The following is an 11565-nucleotide window of genomic DNA, read 5'->3' as shown; positions in this document are numbered from 1 at the left end:
CCATGGGGGGACCCCAGGTGCACCCCAAGACCCAGGAGGTACCAGTTGCTGAGCAGGGGGGTGGAGGGGTGGTCCCCCACATGTGCTGCGGCAGACCTGGAAGTGGACCGGAAGTGCTTCTGGTCCACTTCCGGGTCCACCACTGAGCATGCTGCGGACCACCCTGTGCTCCCATGGGACACTTCATCTGGCCCACCATCTCAGCATTCACGAGCCGCTTAGTACCTTGAGGTATGTTGAAAAAACATATAAAGCTGGGTCTATGTCCTAATTGTTGAATCTCTCTGAATCGAATTGATTCGATTCAGAGAGATTAATGGGTCTTCTATTTGATTTGTATTCAGAGATTCGGCTGCTGAATCAGACCGAATCTCCACCGAATCGAATCAGCGACTGAAGCTTCACACAGCCCTACCACATACCAGGAATAATGAATGAAGCAAGGGAAGAAAACACTTTGCAGCTGGCTGCGAATGGTGAATAGATTAGTAAAAATTAACATGTTTTTATCATGATTCACAAACATGCAAAAGAGGCCTTATGTTCACTCTGGCATGTGACCAGTGTTATGGTTAGCTGAAATATTGAAAGTTTCTTCAGATGACCTTGGGTAAGGAAGGTCATTGGCACTCTCAAGAGATGAAGGATTTGGATGTATTTGAAGTGGGGATAGAGTCCTTTTGGTCCTTCTCATCTCCCATTTTTATTCACTGGAACTGGTACTTCAAGTCTTTATACCTGAAATGACAACCCAGCTCTTTTCAGCAGTGCTAAATTCAAAGCCATTTACAACAAACAAACACATGATTTCTGTAGTACCCAGGCCCTGAAGCATCTTTTTAATGACTAATATATCTTAAGGAAGTAACTCACACTTGAACATAGTGGATGCCTACAGAAGCCACATTATACGAATAGACCTGAGGCTTTAATTGTCCTTCTGGAGAAACATAGGGAGCTCTCCCATAGGTTGGGGAGGAAAGAGCCCTTGGCTGAAGACGAGCAAGAGGGCTGGCTCTTGTGTAGGTGACTTCTTCCATTAGCACCCCAAGTAGAATCAAGATGATAGAAGGAGCCCCTACATCCACACGCACTAGGAGATTCCTGGATTACCTTAATTTTGCTCTAGTCTTGATACATGCATTGTCCATTGTAGTGGTTAGGCAGCCAATGCCCTTGTTCATGCTGCCACAGCAATGGTGAAGATTGGCATAATAGAGACATGGGTTACCTTCTGTCATAGTTAGTCTAATCCAGATAGCAGCAGGATTGCCTCAATGCTGTTAGGAGCCTGTTTGTGTGTGGATGCCTGGAATGTTGCAAGCATGTTACGGGGAAACTGTCAGGTAGTTAGTGCACCTGATATTTCTAACCTAGAGAAAGTCTATTAACCAAACCAAACTAGCCTACCTGCTTCGTTAGCTGGCTCAGGAATGGGAACCATGTGAATTTGGAGAATAAAAAAAAAAAGGCAGCCTCTTGTTGATGTATTTATTTTGCAATGCATTATTAATAGGACTGGAACCTTGCCACTACGCAGCAAGCTACACAGATGTGCATTACTATAATGTCACCATCCTGCAGTAAAGGTGGTTGGAGGATCTCTTGTTTAGTTTAAGAATGGTCAACCCGTGTATTGTAGTTGAACTCTCCCCCTACCAAGCTGTGTCACAGCAGTGTTCCTTCTAACCCCATCAACATGTTCGGAAGGTTGCCTTTTACAACCCCAACCTCACTTTTTCTTCCCCACTACCTCCAAACAGCCACTCACCAATGTTAAAACGAAGGGAGTGCTGTCATGAAAAACTATTCCCTCCTTCCAGTTTCCCACTGCCCTTGCTTTCCTCTTCCCCCACAAAGAAGTCTTAAGGGTTCCACTGCACCACAAAGGAGAGATGTCAAAGGTTCTAGGACAGAAAGGGTTAAACTCAGGCGAGCACTAGCTCCAGCAGTTAATCCATATAAAGCTCATGGATTTCTCTGCAGTGATCTTTGCGGTTGTCATTTGCATTTTTTTCCTTTTGTGAAATCTTTTCTTCTTTCCTTTTACACTCGTCTGCGTGGCGAAATTAGCATATTGTAGCGAGAGTGGGAGATGTAAGAAGCCGACCCCCTGCTGTTCAGTGGATTGTGCAATCTGCAGGCGGCATCAATTTTTCAGCAGTTTTCTCATTTCTCATTACAGTCAGGGCACCACACAGCTCCCGATTCAACACAATCCCTAGTGGTCCTGCAGACAAGCATATGGGCTGTCAAATATCTATACCAATACTTTCAGAGCATTAATATCCTTGTTTATGCTTTCACCATAATTAATCATGGTATTAATATAGGCCAGGCTTAGCTTTACTAATTATATATAGTATATTGGAATAATTGTATCAGCATATTATGATGCTGATATTTGACAGCAGTTTACCAACCTTGAGAGAGATACTTTAACCCTTTGGCAAATCCTGCTTTGCAAATGAGAAGAAAAAGAAAGGGTGGTGGTGATAAAACTAAGTCTAATGACTATAAATAGTAATTTTTAAATAACTAAACATTATAGTACACTAAAGTTGTCCTTGGGTATCAAACTCTGTGGTTGTCATAGTGATGTGTGCATTATTAAGAGGGTGTTGTTCATTCTGGCAGCTAATCTTGTAATGAGGATGGCTCATTATCAGACAAAAAGGGCTCCCCTTCCCCTCAGCCCCTTTGCTTTTCCCTTTCTTTTAATATAGCTGAACTTTTAGTGTGACCCTTCCCTTTCCTTCCCTCACCACACCTCATCCCAAATAAACTTTTAAATCTATAAATACATGGAGATGTATCCCAAATGGGATAATGAATTGCCTGATTTGATCAGAAATAATCCGGTTATCTTTTGTTTTCTTTGCATGTGTGTGTGCCTATGTCTGTGTATGTGTGTGTGTGTGTGTGTATGTGTGAGAGATAGAAAGAGAGAGACAGACAGACAGATAGAGGAAGGAATAAAAAGAAACAGCCTTTAAAAAAATGTACAGCCAAGTTAGCCTTCATGCCTATCTGGTGCTCATATTCACTCAAACTGCAGATTGGGGAGGTTTAATGTGATCAATCGTTCGGCTTTTATTTCTGCACCTGTTTCTCCTGCCCGACCATTTCCAGCAAATATCCTTCAAGGGGTCAATGGTTCCCTTTTGCATCAAGCATGTGGCTTAATGGTGTCACAACCAAATTAAGTAGTGCCCATGTCACAAACAAATAATAACCATTTAAAACAGTTTTTTCTACACTAGGTTAACCTAAGGGTTAACAATAATAATAATAACCGCTTTTTTCTGCGCATGTCAAAAAAAAATTTATTGCTGCGCCACTAACAAAAATAAAACTTAGCCTTCTGTGCTATACATAAATCATTATAACTGGTCAAAAAAACCAAAAAATAACCCTATGATAACACCCTAACAAAAACCGCTAGATAACTGGCGATTCTAATTAAATTTATGACGTAGCGAAAAACAATTGGCTATTACACAAATAAAACCCGTCTTTACTTCCGTGAAGAATGGGAGACCTCCGCACACACACCTAAAAAACCCTCTAAACGTATGTGTGAGAATAACTAACAAATTGATCGCTTGTCAGTCTCCCCCGTCTTGACCTTATCAAACATAAATCAACGACCTGTCGGCTCGATTTTTTCTCCGTTTATCTGCCCAATCAACGAACTCTTATACAGACTGACATACAACCTTCGAACCTTAAACTGTAACTAACCAAATATCTCTGACCTCCGCTATTCACCACCTTAACAGCGTAAATAAATAATCTTGCTTTACAACTGATAAGCGTCCGCCTAATTAATTCCACTCCAAGCGTCACAAATACCCGCCTGATGGCCTTCTAAGGCCCCGGACCCTTATCTGCCCAGGTGGGAGTCAGGGAAAGCTGCTGGCCGGCTGCCCTGGGTCCCAACATGGCGTCACGAACAGGATTAAGGGGAAATGTGATGGAGTGGAAATTAATTAAAAACTGCTCCTGGTGTAGTGGGGGGCGCCACGTAAATAATACAGATAAATTATGGGCCCACATCGCTTATCACCAAGCGAGCGGAGCGAAAACAGGGTGTGTCAGCGGCTACTTCTCGCTGAGAGGAGAGGAGGGAGTTGGAAAGGAGTGGGGAGGCTCCAAGTGGGACAAAAAAAAGATAATTAACGTGCCGATCTGTGCAGTGTCACTCCTACTGCATAAAAATACAAACTTAAAAACCCAGCTAGCTACAGTCAGCAAAGCTGCTGCGGAGATGACAGCGTGCCAAAATCCTCTGTTGCCACCAAAAAATGGCACCAAACAAAATATGAGCTGCCCGGAGGACCTAAAAAAGAACGGCAGAGCCACAAAAAAACAGGTGGAACTCCACGCAACAAGCCCGCCCCCTGAGATAACGTCACTCCCAATGGCCCCACCTCCGTACCACAGGGAGGGGGCAACGAGCGAGAATCCGATCCTCCCACCAAACACAATAACAACTACAGCTGCCTCTCATCCTATAACAATAACCAAACAAATAACCAACCCAGAGGGTGCAACCACCACCACCACCCTTGATATCATCAAAACATACATAGAGATTTATAAAAAAGAGGACATCATCACCCTTCGCCTTCTCCTCAACCTGCTCATTACTCAGCCAACAAAAAATCTTTTAAGTCAACTTCCACAACTACAAGCCCTTATAAAGTCAATAGCTACAAACCCAGCCGACATATCAAGCCACCTTACTGCATATCCAGTCGAATACCAAGGGCCAAAACATTCCCAATTCAACTCACGAAAGAAATCAAAACTGCCACCCCAGAGAACACCAGAGGAAAGAGCCATGTTTGGGTTCCTCCTAAACTACTTCACGCTTACCAAACAACGGCTACACGTCCTAGGAGATACAAAACAACTACAACTGGCACATATACTAGGCTACCAACCTCGACGGATACTGCCAACCGGTCCGGGCCCTGAAAACACCCATGCCTAACAGCGCACTCTGGATAACACCGCAGCCTGCCCCAACAAACAACTACTCGAAGGGGACATTGATAAACTATTCCAACCACTACAACATTATGCTCATAAATATACAAAAAACAATTTAATTGTTTTTTAGTTTTCTTTGTTTGTTTGTCTGTTTGTTTGTTTTATCCCCTTACAGGCCCAGCGATAACAAAAAGACAACCTATAACTGCCCGATCACAAAAATCACCAAACACCAACCTACAACACACCTGAGTCAACAACACAATGACCGCCTACTGATATGTCACAAGCAGGGTCGTCGCTCTATTCCTGCTGTTACCAACAGGTTCCTCGGCAAACAGAGCTAACTTCAAAACCTCCAACTCAGTCCTAAACCTTCTGTCATTTTAGGCCAAAAACATAACTAACAACTCATTTTATGGTTTTTCTTTTCCTATTAATAATCTTATACATACTTGTTTTATTTTGTTTTAAAGCCTTTTCAAAACTTTACACAGTAAAGCCAAATCATAATGTTTTAAATAAAAAACTCTAAATTATTAAAAAACCCCAACATTAATAGTCTAAAGGTTTGGAAAATGTCACAGAAAGGTCGGATATAAACAAAAGCATTAATTAAGGGAACGTAAAAAAAGAGATGAGGGAGATGATGATGGAAGGGGGCAAATAGTCAAGGTTCTAAAAAAACCTATACATTAAAAAAAAAAATGGTTTAAAAAAAATAACAATAAATAAAATAAAAAAGGCCGCTAATAATAACACGAAAAATTAATATTTTCAAAGCTACAATTTAACTCAAATATAATAAGCCACAATTTAAAAAACCCTCCGTATAGGGGGCATTAATCTAATACCGCACTCTCAATTACCTTAAAAAATCAAATTAAAAAAAATTATATAAAATCAAGGGTTACAGTTTACTGCGTTTAATTAATTCAAGTGTTGGCGTCTTTGATTATCTTATGTTTACCATAGATCATAATAGCCATTATTACATTTGTGTGTTTTAACTATTAGATTTTACAATATCTCAAAACAAAGTTAACCACGCTTTTTGCTTTTATATATACCCGCTTGCCAAACACTAACAATGATAAACAAAATGGTCTATACATAAACATAATATTACTTAATATGCCATGGGCAAGGGGACACGTCACAACCAAATTAAGTAGTGCCCATGTCACAAACAAATAATAAACATTTAAAACAGTTTTTTCTACACTAGGTTAACTAAGGGTTAACAATAATAATAATAACCGCTTTTTTCTGCGCATGTCAAAAAAAAATTTATTGCTGCGCCACTAACAAAAATAAAACTTAGCCTTCTGTGCTATACATAAATCATTATAACTGGTCAAAAAACCCAAAAAATAACCCTATGATAACACCCTAACAAAAACCGCTAGATAATTGGCGATTCTAATTAAATTTATGACGTAGCGAAAAACAATTGGCTATTACACAAATAAAACCCGTCTTCACTTCCGTGAAGAATGGGAGACCTCCGCGCACACACCTAAAAAACCCTCTAAACGTATGTGTGAGAATAACTAACAAATTGATCGCTTGTCAGTCTCCCCCGTCTTGACCTTATCAAACATAAATCAACGACCTGCCGGCTCGATTTTTTCTCCGTTTATCTGCCCAATCAACGAACTCTTATACAGACCGACATACAACCTTCGAACCTTAAACTGTAACTAACCAAATATCTCTGACCTCCGCTATTCACCACCTTAACAGCGTAAATAAATAATCTTGCTTTACAACTGATAAGCATCCGCCTAATTAATTCCACTCCAAGCGTCACAAATACCCGCCTGATGGCCTTCTAAGGCCCCGGACCCTTATCTGCCCGGGTGGGAGTCAGAAAAAGCTGCTGGCCGGCTGCCCTGGGTCCTGACAAATGGAACTTCCTTTTCTTATCATTAGCCACTTTGCATTTTTATATAACGCTATTAACTGAAATACAGACTTGTCTTTAATTCTCTTCTTAGATGTGTATACACTAGTTATTTTCCCTCACATCCCCAAACAATCCAGTTATCACAGTTTGTCACATAAGGACTGATGATCCACTTTACAGACTGACACCACCTGCAATATTGTATGGCCTGATCCCTGACAAGGGCATCAAGACAGTAGAGTTACAGATGAGTAAGTAAAGGTCTGTGTGATCAGAATCTCTAAGTTACTTTCTTGGTGGTTGCCTTTTTGATGATTTTTTTGGTTGGCAAAACAAAAAACCTGAAATCAGCTGTGAAATGATATTGTTTGAAGCTCTGAAATTTATAAATAACATAAAGGATTTAATTTTTTTTGGTAAAATAATTTATATATGGGCAGACAACTTGCACTGCCCTATGGACATGATGCCCAGTTATCACAGACTACTCAGACTTGAATTGCACCAGATCAACCAGGAACTCTAAAAAGTGGCAGCCAAGGGGAGTTCTGCATTCAGGTTAAAATTTGGGGAATCACTTAAGCACACAGTAAAACTTAAGCAGTGATTAAATGCCATTGACTTCAATAGGATTAGCCATGTGATTAAGTGCTTTCCTGAATCTGGTCCTTGAGTTCTGTTCTAAAGCTCACTGAAGTCACTGGAACGGCTTCCTTGGTCTTCTGCTGGGTTTAGAGCTGACCCTTGGGCCATGCCATTAAGTGCTCCAGGCCAGGATTTATAATGCTTTCACCAATTCTGCTTTAACTGCTCTGCTGCTCTGCTCCACTGTGGCTTCTGTTTCACAGCTGATGGCATCAGCTTTCTTAAAGAGCAGCTGGTAGCATTCCAGAAGCTTGGCAGGATGTACCACCATATGGGGCAACACGGTTGATAGACTATACCTTTTCTCCCCAATGTCAGATACTTTAGATAATTCTCTAGTGGTTGCAGAGGATTTCAGTGGACCAAATATTTTAATGAGAATATTAAAAATAAAAAACAAGCATCCTTGGCCATTTTCCTGCTGCATTTAATTAGGGTCAGATTCACTAGAGAACTTAAGTGCCTGAAAGCCAGGCATTTCTACACCTGAGTGGACTCTAAGACAATGTCGTAGTCACCTTAGCTCTTTAAATAGTGCATGGCATGGGAGAGAGTGGCCAGATACTAAGTCTGGAACCTCCTGAGCAGCCAACAGGGAGCCCTCAGACATATCTTAAAACCCATCCTTCAGCCACTTTACTTGTAGCTTCTGTCTGTGTGGGGATCCACAGCCTTCTCCTGAAAGTAGGCATTTGTATGCTTTCCTTTCTAAGCAGAAAGCACCCCTGTCTTTTAAAATACAGAAGGCAAAGCAAGTAGTGGTGATGCTGTCCCACCTCCACCTCCTTTTAATATAACAGTCTACTGATTAAAATATTTTGCCTGGAATTGGGAGACCAAAGTTTCAAGGTGCCCCTTCGTGATAGGTGAGAAATGTACATTTTAATCATCATAGGCAGTCACCCTAATGACCAGCTTATTGGTATTATCTCATGAAGGAGGGCATCTGGTGCCACTGTAAAGAAAATAAGTCAGGATTCTTTGGCCAGGGAGAGAGTACAAGCAGGAGTCCGACTGCATCTCAGTGGTTAGGGCACTCACCTGGGAAGGGGAAGTCCTTAGTTTTGCTTGCAAGTCTTTGGACAAATACTAGACACCAAAATCCAGGTACCCCTCCCAACCCTAGTGAATGCCTTCAGCAGTAGGCTACAGAGTCAGATTTGAATTTCTTACAGTTACCTTAAACCTGTTCCCCACATCCTAGATGAGTGCTCCAACCACTAGACTATTTTATGAAGGGGATGGGGCAAAACATGGTCTTGTCTAACCATGTTTTAAAGGAGGGGTGTCAAAGTTAAGCCCAAGATTGTAATTAGTAAAATTAAAGAAGCCATTTCTGATTGAAAAAAAAAGAAAAAAAGCTTGCACCCAAAATTCAAACATTTTCTCTCATTTCATTGTGGTTTATAAACCTGGAGTTCTGTTCCCGCCGTCTGAAACATGCACTTTTCAATTGATGCCCTCTGCCCCCCACCCCATGCCTCTACTGAAATTTCTGGTTTTAGCCAGCACTGGAAATGGGAATCATATGGCATTGTGATAAAGATTCACAAGGTGCTACTGAATTGCTCAAAAGTATTGTATTTTCTCACATACATCAAGCCATGGAATATAATACACTTTTTATTTTTGAAAGGCAGAATGAAGATAAAAAGAAATAGTAAGAAACTGAGCAACAGTACCTAGGGAGCTGAGCTTGCTCATTGTTCTGCTCTCTGCAGATTGCTTTAAATTGCATCCAGAGCAGCAGAAACTGCTCTTACCATATTTTCATATATAATAGGCACTCAAATTTCTAGAAGATATTCTTTGGGGAAAAGGTATGTGTTGGCATTTTACATGCAAGGGAATACCATCTTAAGTAATGTATCTCTCAAAATAAGACTTGTGAGTATGAGATTTCAGTAAGCAGTTTTGAATAGTTCAGAGATTTTAGGAGCAGGTTTGAATAATTCAGAAAAATCTCTGGGAAATTTGGTGCATGTCCAGACTATCCCAAACCTTCAAACTTGAGTAAGGTTGTAGCTTTCAGTTCCAGACTTCTTCACAGTCCAGGTGGGTACAGTCTTGTCTGGGTACAAGATTTTCGTCTCAACTCTGAATACCATTAAGGATTAATAGATATAAAAAAGCATTTAAAATATTTGTGACTGGTAAATTAATTTACAATTTTTCTTGCATTTTCAACATCTTTTTCTAGTATGAAACCTAGTCTTTTTTCATGCTGTTGTTATAATCCACTTATACTTCTGTTCATCACAATGTTAAGTACCCTCAGGATTTTCTTCTACAGTAAGACATCTTCATTATCTACATGCTATTTATCAACCATCTCAGATAAAATACAGAGCTGAATAATGGAGTATGAGAAAGGGATTCAAGTGATGTGTATATTCTGTGGTAACATAAGCTGAATATTACCATATTAACAGTAATTGTAACTTACAGTCCTCAGGAGTATTTTATACACCTTTCAATACAGCTAACAAGACATACCCCCAGGACCTTGCAAGTTAACAATTATACCATGGGAAAGGAGGGCATTGAAGGAAGTCAATAAGACAATGTGTTTATTCAGCAAAAGCTCGCATAAGCTTCATGAAGGAATAATGAATAAAGCAAACATCTTAGTTGGCTAATACCCTGTATACAATTTATGTCCTTCATAACTATTTGTCCCATTTGAACCTCATGAAATAGCTGAACCATCACTCACTGTAGCCTAGAGCACTCCTTAAGATCCCCTGATGTTGCCAGCTTCCATGACAAAAGCACCTGTTACCTTTCACATTCTTTCTGCTGTTGTGATTGGTGCAAAGTCTTGCATAAACAGTTGAGGCCTGCATGGTAGATCCTCATATGGCAAGATGAAGAAAATCTTATTCTGTTCCCATGGGGGGCAGAACTACTGGCATAGAAGGCCACTAAGTGCATGTTCTATTTCACTGGAGTCTGGAAAGTGGAATCCTACAAAATTGAAACAGGTATTGTATCCTGTATTTCATAATTGCCCTAGGTTACTATATGAGAGACATAGGGGAATTGAAACATAAATGGAGCATGGGATTTTTTGTAGTGCATGAGCATTGAAACTATTATTCTTGTAATATGGGTTATATCACTAAAGCTCTTGATTTTCTGTTGTGCACATCAGCCAACCATGATACAATTGCCTGGAGATAAATTTAACTGCACAATTTAATTTTCAGGAACATGTCTACTCCCTAAACTTAGGAAGGGTCATCCTGTAGTGAGGACTCTGGCTCCTTTTATTTCCAGCTTTATACCTCCAATTTAGCAAAACAGTTAAGCAAGTACCTGACTTAATGTATGTGCTTAGGTACAGCCCTAGCTGGTAGGGCTGTGCAAAGCTTTAGTCCCTGATTTGATTTGGCGGAGATTTGGCCCGATTCGGTGGCCGAATCTCTGAATCCGAATTGAATCAGAAGATCCTTTAATCTCTCCGAATTGAATCGGAACCTTCCAAATTGATTTGGAGAGATTTGGAAAGATTTGGAGATTTGGACATAGACACAGCTTTAAATGTTTTTTCCACATACCTCAAGGTAGCAGGCAGCTTGTGAATGCTGTAATGCTGGGGGCATGGAGCCCCACAGGAGTGCAGGGGGCTCCCCAGTGTACTCGTCAGCAGACCCAGAAGTGGACCAGAGCACTTCCAGTCCACTTCTGGGTCCGCTGGGGGCCCTCCATGCCGCCATGGCTCAGCAACTGGTGCCTCCTGGGTCTGGGCGGCCACCCAAGGTCCCTCTGTGGCCAATCGCAGAGCCAGGGGCAGGATACGGTGGGCCTCCCCTGTGTGCTCCCCAGCAGACCTGGAAGCGGACCGGAAGTACTTCTGGTCTACTTCTGGGTTCGCCGCTGAACATGCAGGGGCCCTCCTGCACTCCTGGGGGATGCTCCATGCGCCCCAGCATCACAATATTCATGAGCCACACCTGGTACCTTGAGGTATGTAGAAAAAACATTTAAAGCTGTGTCTATGTCCGAATCAC

General features: G+C 41.2%; 1 long non-coding RNA gene across 1 annotated transcript; it reads right to left on the bottom strand.

Annotated features, from left to right (window-relative positions):
- Positions 1 to 212: 212 nt before the first annotated feature.
- Positions 213 to 11060, bottom strand: LOC132250885 (uncharacterized). Its single transcript, XR_009462561.1, has 3 exons — positions 9554 to 11060; positions 1772 to 2230; positions 213 to 738 (listed from the first exon to the last, which is right to left on the bottom strand). It is a non-coding gene; the product is annotated as an uncharacterized LOC132250885 (long non-coding RNA).
- Positions 11061 to 11565: the final 505 nt, after the last annotated feature.

The sequence above is a fragment of the Alligator mississippiensis genome, chromosome 5 (genome assembly GCF_030867095.1).
Source record: "Alligator mississippiensis isolate rAllMis1 chromosome 5, rAllMis1, whole genome shotgun sequence".
NCBI lineage: Eukaryota > Metazoa > Chordata > Crocodylia > Alligatoridae > Alligator > Alligator mississippiensis.
This window is presented reverse-complemented; position numbering and strand designations above follow the sequence as displayed.